Genomic DNA, 17,588 nt, shown 5'->3' on the forward strand with positions numbered 1-17,588 from the left:
GTCCCCCTTTTCTTCTCCAGGTCCCAGCCTCATTCTGCTCATGTCTCCAGGCCAGACTGTCTGGGAGCTCCTCCTGCCACCATTTCAGTGGCACATAAGACACAGTGTCATACCTCTCCTCTTTTTTAGTAACCTGGACTGTGTTTTATTGCCATTTTAAAAATTAAGCCAAACTGCTTTGTTGTTGTTATTTTTATTAACATATATTCGTTGTATGAAGGAATTCATTGTGCCAATTCTTAATAGTCTTACATGGTACATTGGTTACATTGTCCCCACTATCTCTCCCCACCCCACTTAAAGCAATCACAAGAGGTTTCCTTGTTCTAGTTCATGTATGTATGTAAAGCTCATCAACCATATTCCCTCACTTTCATCTCCTTCATTCATCCTCTTTTATTGCTATTCTCATAGTAGAAAACAAAGTAGCAATGTAAACAGACACAACATAGAAAAGACAAAAAATAAAACTTTATCATCCCTTGAACTGACATTCCTTTCTCCTCTTTACAAATGCTGAAAATTGGGGCTGTCCCAAACCACTCCAACCTCCACTTTGCTTTCATTTTCCTTCTAATTTCCATGTTCTGGCCTTGTTGGAGAATTGCAGGAAACAACTTTTTCTCTGAGTCTGGGTCCAGGCAACGAAGCCCTGGTAGTGTATGAGAATCTTTCTGGGACATAGTTTCCCGCTGCTTACTGTTCTCATGACGTAAGGGCTTGTTTTATCAGTTCTTCACTAAGTCTGTTTTAAACACAATAAACCAACTGTGTCTTCACATTCCTCTGGGAAGTCAATCTTTCTTACTCATAGGGAGAGGAACAGAAGAAAGATTTTTTTCAAGTTAAAAATCTTACTGAAGCAATGTTCTTAGCATAAGCAAAGAAAAACAAGATGTTTCAAGGAACCATTCATTACACTAATAAAGTCTTCTATTTACAAAGCATTTTACAGGTCTGAAAACACTTTTATATCTATTAGCTTGGCATTTCTAAACTCTTTTGACCTAAGAATATTAATAATGTCAAGTAGGGTTATAATAGAAAACTCAAATATAAGAACACTTAGATGCATGAAAGTAGCATAGAAAGATCTCAGACTAATTTCCCAAAAGAATCAAAATTCAATTTAAAAAATTATACAGAACATTCATGAAACTAAATTTGGGAAATTATTATTTTAAATGTTTTTAAATTCCTTAAAATGATTAGCGACTTGACAGGTCTTTATATACAGGTTAGAATCTCTCCAACTACTTGTGTATTTTGAGTCCATGGTATGAGATTTTAGAATTGTGTGAGAGAAACCTCACATTTTATGGTCTTTATTATGAAAAAGATGTCATTTTCTCATTTATTCATGTTTCCATTATGACAAAAACAGTGAACACTACCTAAAATATTGACTTCACCTCATTCTTTCATTCTGATATTCCTTTGCAAACTTTTCAGTATATACCTTTGTGTGTATGTGGTACAAGGTTTGTGCTCAGAGACTTGCACTTGCTAGACAGGAATTCTGTCACTTGAGCCATGCTTCTAGCCCTTTCTTGCTTTAGTTAGTTTTTTGATAGGGTCTTATCTTTTTTACCTGAAGCTGGCCTCATACCACAATCCTCTTACCGATGCCTCCCAGGTAGCTGGGACTATAGCCATGTGCCATTATGCATGGCTTATTTTTTGAAATGGGGATCTTGTTAACTTTTGCCTAGGCTAGTCTCAAGCTGTGATCCTCACAATCTCTCCCTCCTGAGTATTTGGGATTGCAGGCATATACATATACTTTTCTCAATAGATGCAGAAAAAGCCTTTGATAAGATCCAACATCATTTCATGATAAAAGCTCTAAGAAAACTAGGAATAGAAGGAAAGTACCTCAACATTATAAAAGCTATATATGACAAACCTACAGCCAGCATTATACTTAACGGAGGAAAACTGAAACCATTCCCCCTAAAATCAGGAACCAGACAAGGATGCCCACTATCTCCACTCCTATTCAACATAGTACTGGAATTCCTAGCCAGAGCAATTAGGCAAGAAGAAGGAATAAAAGGAATACAAATAGGTAAAGAAACTGTCAAAATATCCTTATTTGTAGACGACATGATCCTATACCTTAAAGACCCAAAAAACTCTACTCAGAAGCTCCTAGACACCATCAATAGCTATAGCAAGGTAGCAGGATATAAAATCAACATAGAAAAATCATCAGCATTTCTATACACTAACAATGAGCAAACTGAAAAAGAATGTGTGAAAAGAATTCCATTTACAATAGCCTCAAAAAAAAATCAAATACCTAGGTGTAAACCTAACAAAAGATGTGAAAGACCTCTACAAGGAAAACTATAACTTCTGAAGAAAGAGATTGAGGAAGACTATAGAAAGTGGAGAGATCTCCCATGCTCATGGATTGGTAGAAACAACATAGTAAAAATGTCAATACTCCCAAAAGTAATCTACATGTTTAATGCAGTTCCCATCAAAATTCCAATGACATTCATTAAAGAGACTGAAAAATCTACTGTTAAATTTATATGGAAACACAAGAGGCCACGAATAGCCAAGGCAATACTCAGTCAAAAGAACAATGCAGGAGGTATCACAATACCTGACTTCAAACTATATTACAAAGCAATAACAATAAAAACAGCATGGTACTGGCACAAAAACAGACATGAAGACCAGTGGAATAGAATAGAGGACCCAGATATGAAGCCACACAACTATAAGCAACTTGTCTTTGACAAAGGAGCTAAAAATATATGATGGAGAAATAGCAGCCTCTTCAACAAAAACTGCTGGGAAAACTGGTTAGCAGTCTGCAAAAAATTGAAACTAGATCCATGTATATCACCCTATTCCAAGATTAACTCAAAATGGATCGAGGATCTTAATATCAGACCACAAACTCTAAAGTTGATACAGGAAAGAGTAGGAAATACTCTGGAGTTAGTAGGTATAGGTAAGAACTTTCTCAACGAAACCCCAGCAGCACAGCAACTAAGAGATAGCATAGATAAATGGGACCTCATAAAACTAAAAAGCTTCTGTTCATCAAAAGAAATGGTCTCTAAACTGAAGAGAACACCCACAAAGTGGGAGAAAATATTTGCAAGCTATACATCAGACAAAGGACTGATAACCAGAATATATAGGGAATTTAAAAAACTAAATTCTCCCAAAACTAATGAACCAATAAAGAAATGGGCAAGTGAACTAAACAGAACTTTCTCAAAAGAAGAAATTCAAATGGCCAAAAAACACATGAAAAAATGTTCACCATCCCTAGCAATAAAGGAAATGCAAATTAAAACCACGCTAAGATTCCACCTCACCCCTGTTAGAATAGCCATTATTAGCAACACCACCAACAACAGGTGTTGGCGAGGATGCGGGTTAAAAGGAACCCTCTTACACTGTTGGTGGGAATGTAAACTAGTACAACCACTCTGGAAAAAAATTTGGAGGCTACTTAAAAAGCTGGGCATTGATCTACCATTTGATCCAGCAATCCCACTCCTGGGGATATACCCAAAAGACTGTGACACAGGTTACTCCAGAGGCACCTGCACACCCATGTTTATTGCAGCACTATTCACAATAGTCAAGTTATGGAAACAGCCAAGATGCCCCACCACTGACGAATGGATCAAGAAAATGTGGTATTTATATACAATGGAATTTTATGCAGCCATGAAGAAGAACGAAATGTTATCATTTGCTATTAAATGGATGGAATTGGAGAACATCATTCTGAGTGAGGTTAGCCTGGCCCAAAAGACCAAAAATCGTATGTTCTCCCTCATATGTGGACATTAGATCAAGGGCAAACACTACAATGGGATTGGACTTTGAGCACATGATAAAAGCAAGAGCACACAAGGGAGGGGTGAGGATAGGTAAGACACCTAAAAAATTAGCTAGCATTTGTTGCCCTTAATGCAGAGAAACTAAAGCAGACACCTTAAAAGCAACTGAGGCCAATAGGAAAAGGGGAACAGGAACTACAGAAAATGTTAGATCAAAAAGAATTAACATAGAAGGTAACACCCACGCACAGGAAATCAATGTGAGTCAATGCCCTGTATAGCTATCCTTATCTCAACCAGCAAAACCCCTTGTTCCTTCCTATTATTGCTTATACTCTCTCTACAACAAAATTAGAAATAAGGGCAAAATAGTTTCTGCTGGGTATTGAGGGGGTGGGAGGGAGAGGGAGGGGGCGGAGTGGGTGGTAAGGGAGGGGGTGGGGGCAGGGGGGAGAAATGACCCAAGCCTTGTATGCACATATGAATAATAAAAAAAAAATAAATAAAATGTTTTATACACATTTATTAAAGAGTGAATTAATTATAAGCAACTCAAAGTTTGACAAGCTTAATGACTGTTATCTCATTAGTTCCATGTATGATTTTCAAATAAATTACTCATCCAGATTCTCATTCTCAAGTCGACAATAATTTTTCTAAGCACATCTGGAATTTTGTGAATATAAATAACAAAACACTATAAAACAAACAATAAACATGTTACATTATCAGCTCCTTTTTATTCAGCAAGTATTATGTCAGATTTTTTTCTAATGGCTTTATTCATAATTCTCATTTTGATGGTTTGTTTCATAGTTTTATTAAATAATGACAAGCTAAAATATCATTCTTGCCTTGTCAATGGTTGGGCATTTAGATGATGTTCAGAGAGGATCAGACAATAGGCGATGGAAGTACACCACATGCATACATGTGAGTAGCACAATGAACCTACCATGCTGTTTGAAAAGTGGGGGAGAAGGGGGCAGAATGGAAATGCAATGGAAGGGTGACCGTGTTCAAAGTACACTCTACGCACATATGGAATTATCACAGTGAAGTGTTCTCCATGCTAATTCTGAAATAATATTTTAAAAAGAAAGTAGCATGTTTATAAAACTGCTTCCTTTTGATTTAAAATACTAGGCAGTAAGTGACATGAGGACAGGGTGGCTTTTGTATTTCCATCATCTAAATCACTGTATTGGAAGTGCTCAGCAGTGTTTTGATTCTTAGAATGGATACAATCTTGTTTTTGAGCTACCCTGAAAAATTTCTTTTCAAAATGACTGCTTTAATATTTATTAAAACTGAAAATGTGTAAATATACTAGCTCATAATATCCTCATTAAAATTGGATGTTCCATTGATTTTAAAATATTTTCTTTTTCAAACATATAAATAGTTATAATTTGCACTTTTGTTAATGCAAAATACTATTCTTCTCTAATAATATTTGCTCTTTTTCTAATTGTCGATTCAGATGAGAAAAAATGAGGTTCCAGGAGGTTGGATGATAACCAAGAAATATAGGACTGAGAGTGTGGCTTAAGTAGTAGAGAACCAGCCTGGCAAGCACAAGGCCCTGAGTTCAAATCCCAGTACCAACAACAAAAAAGGAAATATATATGTACACACATATATATATATGTACATATACACTAGAATAAAAATTAGGAAAGTATCAAATCTCTAAACTTCTGATAAAGTCAAATAAGGTTTTGGCCATGACACCTCAAATGTAATTCTTTTTTGAAGCAGTGGTTTCAATTAGTTGAACTTACAAGGTGTAATATATTGGCGTGAAACTCTAGGCATAATATTTATAGCTTACCATCTGTTGACATTATGAATATGCTCTCCTCATATTCCTGGTGTTCATAGATTTAATTGAGTTGAATTTCCAGTGATTTTGGTTATGTTCATAATAACTGACATGAAATTAATATTTTCTAAACACAACAATGTTTTAAAATTAGTTTAAATGTTTTGAAGCTTGAAAGTCTATAGGATAGAATTTCTTCAGTCACTTGTATATTTCGAGTCAATTGCTTTTTGTAAGTCACAGAATAATTTTTGAATTAATTATTAAATGTAGCTTCACAGAGAAACAAAATAGAAAGTTTTGATCTTAGCTTACCTTTCAGAGAGGTTTTATGGACATCAGGACCCATATTTTTCTGTGTGTAGATTTCAAGAGTACTAGATTTGAAAATAAAAGAGTAATACTCTAGTAATCACTTTATACATTTTCTTTACCATGGTTGAGAAACTAGGAAAAAGTTTTGCTTTCATTAACAAATTAGATGTCTTTGTTTCAAGTGTTGATTTTTGCTCCTTTTGACAGTTTTGCTGTATGTGAGGCCTATTTACATGCAGTGCAGTAGAGTTAAGACAATGTGGTCAGGCCTGGCCAGAGGAACACCTGAAATTGCCACATCAATGGAAGCTGGTTCCTGGGGTGACACGTGCCATGACCCAGGTATGATTTCCTTGCAGGGACAACGACGGGGAGCTAAGTTTTCATTTATTTTTGGATAAGGCCTTTTATTTTATCCCTGGGACTGGCCTCACACTGTGATCTTCCAACTTATGCCTCCCACATAGCTGGGATTTCAGGTCTGTATAACCACACCTGGTTTGCTCTTTAAGATAAGGAATCACTAGCATTTTGTGTAGGCTGGCCTTGAACTGTGATCCTCTTCTATTTGTCTCTCAAACAGCTGAGATAATAGGCACGATCCACTGTACCTGGCATATACCACATTTTCTTTACCCATTCATCTGTTAATGGGTATCTAGACTGATTCCATAACTTGGCTGTTGTGAAAAAAATGCAGCAATAAATATTGGGAAATAATACTTATATATAAATTAACACAATGTTTATACATTCTGGATATTCATCCCCTGTCAGATGAATATCTGGAAAAGACTATATCCCATTGTCTAAGCTGCCTTTTCACTCTGTTAATTGTTTCTTGCCATTTAGAAGTTTTTTAATTTGATCACAGTTTTTTGAAAGGATCTTAATTTGTACAAATGTACACATACATGCAAATACACACATATAAAATACTTGTTTTTCTGCATTTCTTTTCTTGAGAATCACTGTTTGTCCCAGATCTTTGAAACAACATCACATCAAGTAGGTCATTGCAGAAAAGAGGTCTGCTCTCAGCAGGGAAGCCCTCACAATGCAAAACAAACTGCAATTCCGAAGCTTCAATACTTACGCTCAGGGATGCTTGCTGTGATCTGCACTAGCACCTTTGTTTAGACTTGGAATGCCCTCAGTCATTATCCAGTTTGCATAGATTCTGTGTAAAATAAAACATTCATACTGAAGTTTGGCAAAATACAGCCACTGCTTCTCTTCCAGGGATATTATTTCCCATGTTATTTTGTAGAATTGTTCTCTGTTGAATGGAGGGCTTGATTGTAGAGAAATTCTGAACAGTTAAAATGGAACGCCCTCCTGTGTTCTTCTGAAGTACTGCCAGTGGGAAGACTTCAAAACACCAAGCATCAATGAAGGGAAAGAGGAATCAGAGAGTTTGTGTAGTTGTTTTTCTGTAGCTGAATAAATCTTAACAACAATCTGGTTACTTCCAGGGAAGTACGTGGTGAATTATTCTTTTGCACCCACGTAAAGAACATCTTTGTTCTTATCACACTCCTCAGGCTTTGTCGATATTGTTTGTGTTATTGTTTTTTTCTCCGTTAGTCTTGAGCCATTTTTTTTTCCCACTTCAAGCTTGATCCTTTATCTTTTGGCTTCAGAAAGCCATGATTCTTAGTGAACAAATGTTTATTGAACTTTTCTTACGTGTCAGGTAATGTATTATTGTTGAAAGAATGATGGAGCAGATTTTTCTCACTTGGTCTTGAATCTTCTCTATCTGTATTTTATACAGTATTTGCTGAATCCCATTTTTCACAGAGAGCAACCTACAGGTAAGCATAGAATCTGTTTCTTTCTGCTCTTAGGGAATTTCAGATACATTCAAATTCTTCCTCCAAACTTCTGAACGTTCTCAACGTTGTCTCTAATGTATGTGAGAATTATCCATCTTGCTACTTTCATGCAGCATCATTTCCAGAAGCTTCTGAACCCAGGGGCACCAAAAGTCACTTCAAGTAAGGAAAGGGCCCCTCATCTCCATGTGTGCTGCACCACACAAAGGGGCGGCCTCAGGCTCTCCGCGGCAGAGATTCCAATCTATTGCTTAAACCTTTATTTTCTCTTTGCTCAGTCAGAGGCCTATAGATTAACTGAACTTTTTTGGCAGAAATTGAGTTCCTGAGAGAATGAGACATCCACTTGGGGTGGGGGGTGGGGCAGAAACTGGAAAAAAAGGAAGTTGGAAAAGTTGGGAACATTGGGCACTGTTCAGAAACCATTGGGAAGAATGACTAAGTATAGGAAGCAGGGAGCTGGAAAGCACCATGAGGACTTGCAAAATGTAGGGGAAGATGTACTGGATAATGTCTTAACACCAAAGGTATGCCTCGTGTCATTACAAATCAGCCAAGAGGTCGCCTAGACAGAGATGGTAGGGCACTGACACAGGTAACCTGTCCCCAGCCCACCCCCAAATGATGAGTGGCCAAAACTTTTTGAGATCTGAGTTTGGCACTACATCATGTTTGGGGTGAGTGATCTTAGAGGATGTTCCAGAGACAGTGAGTACCCTATGAGTTGCTTAAGCTAGCATTAAAGGAAATGGTTCAGGACTCTGTAAAATCCAAATAGAGGAAAACAAAATGGGGCTAAAATCTGAAGGAAAGTAGGTCACAGGCTGAAAGAGCAGTTGCCTTTCACTAGTGAAAATCTAGAAGAAGTTTGAAGGGCTAGGGCTCCACTTGCCCCATGTTTTATGTTTGTTGTTTTGTCCTGTTCAGAATGCCTGTGGCCTATGCCACTGTATAGGCAACTGACATATTGTGAAGAAAAATTATGTCCCCAATTCAAGTTGGTTCAAAATCCAAAGATTGCTAGAGTTCTGGTTGAATGATACAGTCATCTTATGAAAGTCAGTTTGCTTTATTCCACATACATATCCTTTTTCTTTATTTGTATCCTAAAGGTCACAGAGCAGTAGCTACATTATTCTAGAACCATGCCATTATTACGTTGAGATGAGGTGGGATTATAATATATCCCCACCATGTTCTCTGAAAATAATTCTGTTCTTACCTCTACTGTAGCACTTAAGTGTGAGAGTTTTGTAAGTGGTTTCATTTCTACTGCCCTCATTTGCCCTCAAAATCAAAAACGGGTCATTCATTTTTGTATTCCTAGTACATAGCACAGGGTATTTGTTTTTAAAAAGGTGATTTTAAAATTTTTTCTGAGGAAATAAATGAATTAAGGAATGCATGGTGGGTAAACTGAGACTATGTCAGCCCATTTATGTTTGGCTAACCATGTATTAAGGCCCTTAAGTTTCTGCTTAATATGGGCCACCAGGAGCTTAAACAAATGAAAAATAAGAAATAAAAACTAAAATAATTAAAATGCAGGAGGTAGAGATTGGGAAGATAGTGGTTGGAGGTCAAACCAGACATAAAAGTTAGTGAGACCCCCATCTCAACCAAAGGCTGTATGTGGTGGCATGAGCTTGCTATCCTAGCAACATGGGAAGTATAAATAGAAAGATTGTGATCAAGGCCACCCCAGGCATAAAGTGAGACCCTACCTCAAAAATAGGTAAAGCATAAAGGTGTGAGGGAGTGACTCAAGTAGTAGATCACCTGTGCAGCAAGCATGAGACCTTGAGTTCAAACCCCAAAACCACCAAAAAGAGAAAAAAGAATTAAAATTTAAAGCTCATTTTGCCCATAAACCTCAAGTTTCAAACATCTTGCAAGTCTAGGCTCAACATCAGGAACGATAACCAGTTTCTGATGACTGGTGATGCAGATGAGTAAAATAGGAATAGTAGATATCACTTTGTGTCTCTTGGGGAGACCCATTCTTTTTCATTTTTTTCAAAATATGATGACTGCCCTAAAATTGTAGCACTCAAGTCATCTTTCTAATTGAGCACAAGTGAAAACCATAATCTAGTAAAACTCAAATTAAATAAATTGTTGTTTGCATTGTTCCCCTCTACCACCAGAATTATGTATCTTTAATTGTTTTTCTGAGTTATGGTCTCTGATCTTGCAAGATGACTGTCTGATCCTGCTGTCTTGATAGGGAGGGTTATTTGGGGAGAATGAATTCCAGTTTTTTAAATGGGCAATGTTTTACATCCTCAAATTATAAACCACCTGCTTATGAGAGATTTATTATAATTATCAGGTTAGTTTTTTCCTTAAAAACATTTTAATCCTGAGTTTCTTTCTTTTTTTTTTTTTTTTGTGGCAGTACTGGGGTTTGAACTCAGGGCTTCATGTTTGCTAGGCAGTCTCTCTACCACTTGAGCCATTCCTCCAGCCTAATCCTGAGTTTCTGAGACCAATATTTTTACCAGAGGAATAAACCTATTCTCATCTGATTCTCTTACAGTGATGGCTTTTACCTTCCCTAATCTTTTAGGTTATCTTCCCTAATCTTTTTGATATTTTGCAATGTCTGACTTTGCACCTGGAAACTGACTATGCCCTAGATAAAGGAGGGTGACTCATGCACTGACTTGGCATCTGTCTCCTGCTCAGGGGCCCTGCACCTCGATATTACTGTGAGAGTCACCAACAGGTGGAAAGGCTATCTTAAAATTTGAGATAACACTTTTGAGAAACAAAAATGCAATATATATTTTCCCCACATTCTTTTCCTTTAAAAATTACTCACCATACCTCTATTGTTTCCTAGCAGAATAACACTGGGCAAGTTACTCTCTGATTCTTAATTTTCTTGTGATGACAATAAGATACTATTCTCAGGATTTATGTATGACTTCAATGGGGTGAAGTAAAAGAAAATATGTTCAAACTCTTAAAGACTTACTTAATCATAATATTAATAATAGTAAAGAAGTCTCCTTTGCCAATTGCTACTTATAGTGCAAATGTTTAACCTTAAGCTACCATTTCTTAATATAAATTAATTGCACAATGGAATTTCACTGTGACACTTCCTTACATGTCTATAATGTACTTTGACCAAAAATGTAAAAGTCAGCTAATTCAGTAGTTATCAAGATTTGAGTATAATGACTAACTTAAAAATTTTAAGTACCAATAAATGGTTACAAACATTCAGAAAAGTAGATAGAATAGTACAGTGTAATACCTGTATAACAATTACATATTTAGGCTAAAAATTTATGAGTCATTTATTACCCTTGCTTGCTTGTTACTTTTTCTTTCCTAGATTTCTTTGCAAATCTTATAACACATGTCACATGTGTGTATATCTCAAGAAAGCACAACTTTTTTCATATAACCATAAATTTCATTTACATCTAATAAAACTAAACATGGTTTTATTCTCATATGCTATTCAGTTAATAATTGATTTTTCCATATTGTCTGGAAAAGAGTTTTTCCTGATGAGTATTGAAGATGCACACATCTAATTTCTAAAATGTAGGTGGGCTCCCATGTGATGTCATTGATTAAGAAGGTGAATATGGTTGATCTACTTCCTATAAGAGAATGAATATAGAATTTTTAAACCTGTTGAAATCACCATAAAAGGGGACTAAGTTACAGAGTATAAAAATAGAGGAGATGAAGCAACTCAGCTTATAATACATGCATACATGGAAATGTCATAATGAAACTCCCTGTATAGCTATCTTAAACAAACAAAAATATCTTTTTTCAAAAACAGAGAACAAGAAGGTACAAAAGATCCTGTCTGGAGGTTGGTACCAGTGTGGGGGGGTATAAGGAAAGAGTGTAGGAAGGTGAATATGGTAGAAATATGTACTATGTATGAAAATGGAAAAATTAGACCTGTTGAAACTATTCCAGAAATGAGGAATGAGGGGAGCAGGATAAAGGAGAATGATGGAGGAGTGAACTCAACTATGATATATTGTAAGAAATGTAGCCCATTTAGCCAAATGGATGCACCATAATCCACTTAAACATTTTGTCTTTGCTAAGCCAATTAGTACTTACTATTATAAATATATCACTAATCACTGCTGTACACATTATATGCAATTGTTTATATTTTTATAATTATTTATTATTTAAATTATATATTTGATAAGTACATTTGTACTTATTTAGTACAAATTAATTAGTGATAGATCTTTTAAACTATGCCATGAAGAACTGGATGCAATTTCTTTGTTCATTTCAGCTCAGATCTGTTGCACACCAGTCCAGGTCCAGGGCACTCAACATCCACTGCCTCCTTCTCCTTCCACCCCTTCCAGCTTGCTGTGTTGTCCCCAGCTACATTAACCCCAGAGGACTCCAGGTTCTTCTCACTCAACCGAGGTGTCACAAAAACACTTCCAATGTTAGCCTCCAGCCAAGGTATGGTTCCATCACTGCATATCCCAAACACAGCAAGATGCTGAGCAGAACAGCATGGGCTTTCAATGAACAGCATCTGCCATTAAAGGGTAGTTATAGATGAGGAGGCAATTTTCCTTGACAAAGCATCTGATCATTTGCCATGTACTTTTCAGAGGATGAGCTGGGGAGTTGCTGAGGGGCAAGGCAAGGAAGCATGGTCATCAAAAGTTATTGATGATGGTGGAGGTGGATATATCTCCTTTATAAATACATAGAACTGAACCTTACAGAATTAACCAATCATATACAGAATGATAATTCATAGAATAAACTGAAATATGTTCTACATAGTTTGAAAACAATTAAGTTGAAGGAAAAGCAAAACTTGAAACAATATGCTGTGCTGAAAAAGCTCTCTGGGCTGAATCAGTCATTCTGGTGTCTGGTACTGTATTTGTGTGCATTGTCTTCATCTGCAAAACTCAAGCTGAGTATACACAGATGACTTATGTCATAGAAAATTTGGAAAAATAAGAACCATATGGATAAAAAATTTTAATAGAGAAAAATGAAGCCACAAAGGAGACTTAGAAAGAAGAATGAAAGTCATGACAAAATGAATCAGATTTTTCTCAGCATGACAACTGGGCAACATAGAAGGCAGCTTCACAGGCTTTTGCATAAAGTTTATCATGGGCTGAGCTAAAGAATGAAGTCGGGGGCCCAAGCATGGTGTTTACTCCTGTAGTTGCAGCTACTCAAGGGGCAGAGCTCATGATCAAGCCCAGCCTGGGCAAAAAGTTATCGAGATTCCATCTCAGCAAAAAAGCTGGTTGTGGTGGTGTATGTCTGTGGTTCTGGATATACAGGAGGCACAGGAAGAGTGATCATGGTCCAAGGCTGGCCGTAAGCATGAGAGCCTATCTGAAAAATTACTAAAGCAAAAATGGGCTGGGGGTGTGACTTAAATAGTACAGTGCTCTCCTAACAAGTGTGAGCCTGAGTTCAAACCCCATCATCACCAAAAAAAAAAAAAAAAAAAAGAAGTTGGATCTTACATTATATACAGCTATTAACAGAACACAGATTAAAGAACTAAACATAAGAAAGACCTAAAACCATAGAAATTCTAGAAGAAAACATAGGACAAAACTTCTGGGACACTGGTTTTGGCAATGACTGTTTTGGCTATGTGTTACCAAGAAAAGCAAAAATAAACAAAGGCATTAGTTCAAAACTTAAAACTGCTTATCAAAGGAAACAACTATCAGTGTGAAAAGCAGCCCTGGAAATGAGAGAAAATATTTTTAAAGCCTATTTCTGATAAGGGATAGTTATCTAGAATGTATAAGGAACGTTTACAACTTGACATCAATAGCAATAAGATAACTCAATTAAAAAAGGGCCAAGGACTTGAAAAGACATTTCTCCAAAGAAGATATACAAATGGCCACAAACACACATGAAAAGACACTCAGCACCACCATTATGGGGGAAATGCAAATCAAAACCATACAGAGACGTCACTTCACCCTCATTAAGGGGCCACTAGAGGAGAACCAGAAAGTAACATGTTGACAAGGATGCAGAGAAATCAGAAGAGTCATCTTTCCATCACGGGAATGTAGCTATTATATATGGAAGACAGTATGAAAGCTCCTTAAAAAATTAAAAATAGTATGTCCCTATGATCCAGTCATCACTTTTACAGGTATGTATCCAACCAAATGCAAAAGTAGGGTATAAAGAAAATACTTGCACACTCTTCTTGACTACAGCATTATTCACAGTAGAAGCAACCCAAGTGTCTGCAGGAAGACAAATGCATAAAGAAAATGGGGTATATGTACAAACAATGGAATATAATGCAATCTTTCAAAAGAAGGAAATCATGTCACATGGTGCAACATGGATGAACCTCAAAGACTAAGTAAAATAAGATACTCACAGAAGGTAAATTCTGCACGCTTTCACTTACATGTACATGAAAGAGGTGAAGTACAAGAAATCACAGAAACCAAAAGAAAGGTGGCTGCCAGGAGCTAGGGGGATGGAAGAGGGAGAAATAATATGTAGAGTTTCAGTTTTGAAAGTTCTAGAGATCTGTTGCACAATAATGTGAATTATTACTTAACACTATTAAACTATACATTTAAAAATGGTTAAATGGTAAATTTAACATTGCATAACTTTACCACAGTAAAAAAAAAAAAAGTAGTTGAAATGTGTCCCATCTCTTCTTTTTAGTTTCCAAAGTTCAAAGGTGCAGCTTTGCTCCTGAGTTCTTTAATCAGTAATGACTCCAGTTGTACTGAAAACATTGGTGATGACAAAAATGATAGGACTTAATACCACCAAAGTTTCACACCTCTAGCCATCTGCTTTCTGAGTAAATGAATTTTGGAGACAAATTAACATGTGGCATATGAAAGAAAGAAAGAAAAATTGGGACTCTGCCCAGACCTTCAAAGAGAAGTATTATCCATTCACTTTGAAAGCAGCTCTCACAAACAGGCAGGTTCTTCACATTCCAGGCCAAGCCAGTTCTTTGTATAAACAATCTTCTGTAGTTCAATTCATCCCATGCTCCCCTGTTAAAATCATTGAGCCGCAAGCACAGCTTATTACAACCCACATTGCTTGATCAATTGCATTTCTGATCAATTCCTTTTGTCTTTGGCTCTCCCACCCAACTTGTCTTCCTGTGTAAGATACTGGATGGGTTAGAGCAAGCAGTAAAATATGTCTTCAGAGAGTCATAGAAGCCAATTTCTTTTGTCAGAGGATTTTTCTGCCAGCGATCAAGGGCATCCTACACAGATTTGGCATTTCTAAATAGATCAGGGATGGATCAGCAATGGGAACTTGTCAGAAATGCAAATTCTGGAGCCGCACCCAGATCTGCAGAATCTGAAACCCTGAAGGTGAGGGCCAGCAAGCTGGGACTTCACAACCTTCCAAGTGATTCTTATGCTAGCTAAAGTGTTTTAGTCTTGAACATTTAATTTTTTGAATTATCATACATCAATAATACAAGGGGATTTTGTGTGATAATTCCATACATGCATACAGTACCACCAAGCTACATCCCAGCCCACTTTTTCAACAGTTTGATGGGTTTTATTATGCTGCCTTCTTATGTATACATACTGTGTACTTCTATCCTCATCACCCCTCCGTGTCCCTTCCTTTCCTCCCTCCCCCCTCCCACTGACTCCCAAAGACCTAATTATGATCCCTCCATACTACTCATAGCTGCATATCCAAAGGAATATAAATTGATATAAGAAAGAGTCCTGTATATCCATGTTTATTGCAACTCTCTTCATAATGACCAAACTGTGGAAACAGCTGAGTTGCCCAGAAAACTATGACAGGATAAATAAAATATTATGTATACATATATATGTGTGTGTATACTAATGAATATTATTCAATCATAATGGACAATAAAATTTTGTCATTTGCAGGAAAATGGATGGAACTGGAGGTCATCATGCTGGGTGAGATAAGCCAAGCTCAAAGGCCAAATACCACGTTCTCTCTCATTTGTGGAACCTAGATCTAAAATGAAGGCAATGATAATGAACTATGAAGGCATATGGAGGACTGGCTGAAATTTGAAAGCCACTGCTGTGGATCTTGTGTCCCTTGGGACAGTCCAAATAAAATCCAGGTTCTGAGAGCAAATGTGGAAGAGTGACAGCAGGGGGCAGTGTTCAACTGCTTCTGCCTTTTCTGTTCATCTGAACTTGCCATAGAGGAAACCAAATTACTCACTGAGAAGGTATCATGGATTGCTGGTTATTTAGTGAAAAATGAATTTCATTGTTACTTTTCTTTCCAAAAATGAAGAAAATGTTAGTTCTCTGAAAATGCAGAATCAAATTCTAAAAATAAGATGTTATACATGAATATAAATATATATTTTTATACATATATATGTATACATACACATATATATATTTCCTCTTTTGACTCTTGGAGAAATTTAACTCTGGGAAGTGTTTTTAAATTGTATGACATCAAGATAATAAAATGCCAGTAGTAGGAAAATAGAATTTTGTTCCTCCTCCTCCTCCATGCCTGTCACCCTGTACTATTGTTTTCTCTTCTGAGAAGCCATTGCCCTACCTAATTGACATATGCGTCCCTGCTGTGAACACTGAGTTTAAAAATAGTTTTCAAATCTGCAGTTCAAGTCAGAGTTTTACTCAAAGCCAAAGGGAAAGATTTGGAAAAGAACTCTCAGGGTTTTAAGAGATTATGTGACATGGACATGATTTCACAGCAGGAGAGTCAGTATTTCCCGAGTAAATGATTCCTCTCCCCAGTTGAGAGCCCAGTGCCAGTCATTTTCAGATCATCAGTGGCCTGTCCTGATCTGCCTGCAGACTTCTGGAAGGCTGCCCTGCCCGTGACCCTTCCTACATCACAAAGACACCCCTGCACTGGCCTTGCTCAAAGGAGCAGCAAGACTCTGGCGAGCTCCCGCCAGGGTCACTTCCTTTTCATCATACTCTTTAAGCGCAAAAACGTTTCTATTTTAATAGTATTGCACCCTAAAGGGCTTCTCTTGGCAAACTGCCCTCTGAGTGATGTGCAGAATAGCATCCAGTGCCCTGTGGAAGACAGTGACTGCTACCAGCAACAGCAATACAGTCAGAGCTCTAGCTGTTGGGTTCTGAAGCTTTGTTCTCTTGTGTTCTTTATCTATACCATCAATTCATTCCTGTCATCAGTCACAAAGTACCATGGTGGGATTCCACAGATGGAAAGCAATGTTGGGTCTTCTCCATCAGCAAATTAGATGTATTTTCCCGATGCAGTGTTGCATTTAATGTCGTGCCGCTGCCGAGGGAGGGAAATTCATCATGATCCTATCTTGTTTTGAGAGCAGGTTTCATTATTCCCCAAGCTAAGAATACAGGGGGTTTGATCCATGGCCAAATGATGTGATTCTGGGACATAGATTGGGATTACTGAAGATAAAGAGGCCTGGCCACGAGGCATACTGTAAGAACACATGTGCTTATTAGATTGCATCTCACCTCTGCACAACCACCCTCCTGCCAAGATTAAATGCCACTAAGGCATACCTCCCCACATCCCATGTGAGTCACAAGTTTGTCCTCACTCCAAAAGCAAAACACAGCAGTCGGAGAGTTCCACTGCCGCTCCAAGCTGTCAGTTCGTTTGGGGACAGCCTTCCAGCTGACGCAGTACTCCAATAATGTCAAGTGTCAACTTCTGTATTCTCACAGGTGCATGCTATTTCTTCCTGAATGAATCACAATTCTCCTCAAAGCTCTGTGCTACTCGCTGTTGCTTACCTCATAAATACAC

The 17,588-nt window shown here is 37.3% G+C and overlaps 1 long non-coding RNA gene across 7 annotated transcripts in view; it reads right to left on the reverse strand.

The window, feature by feature from the left end:
• The window catches only part of LOC141423350 (uncharacterized), a 90,182-nt gene extending 82,950 nt beyond the window's left edge, over positions 1–7,232 (reverse strand). For 6 of the 7 annotated variants that reach the window (XR_012448153.1, XR_012448148.1, XR_012448147.1 and 3 more), the window contains exons 1-2: positions 7,052–7,232; positions 5,956–6,017 (exon numbers count right to left, since the gene is read on the reverse strand). This is a non-coding gene — a long non-coding RNA (uncharacterized lncRNA). The remainder of the gene's footprint in view (positions 1–5,955; positions 6,018–7,051) is intronic. The other variant, XR_012448155.1, reaches the window with a different exon arrangement.
• Between the last annotated feature and the right edge of the window lie 10,356 nt (positions 7,233–17,588).

This window comes from Castor canadensis, chromosome 1 (genome assembly GCF_047511655.1).
Source record: "Castor canadensis chromosome 1, mCasCan1.hap1v2, whole genome shotgun sequence".
In the NCBI taxonomy this organism is placed as follows: domain Eukaryota; kingdom Metazoa; phylum Chordata; class Mammalia; order Rodentia; family Castoridae; genus Castor; species Castor canadensis.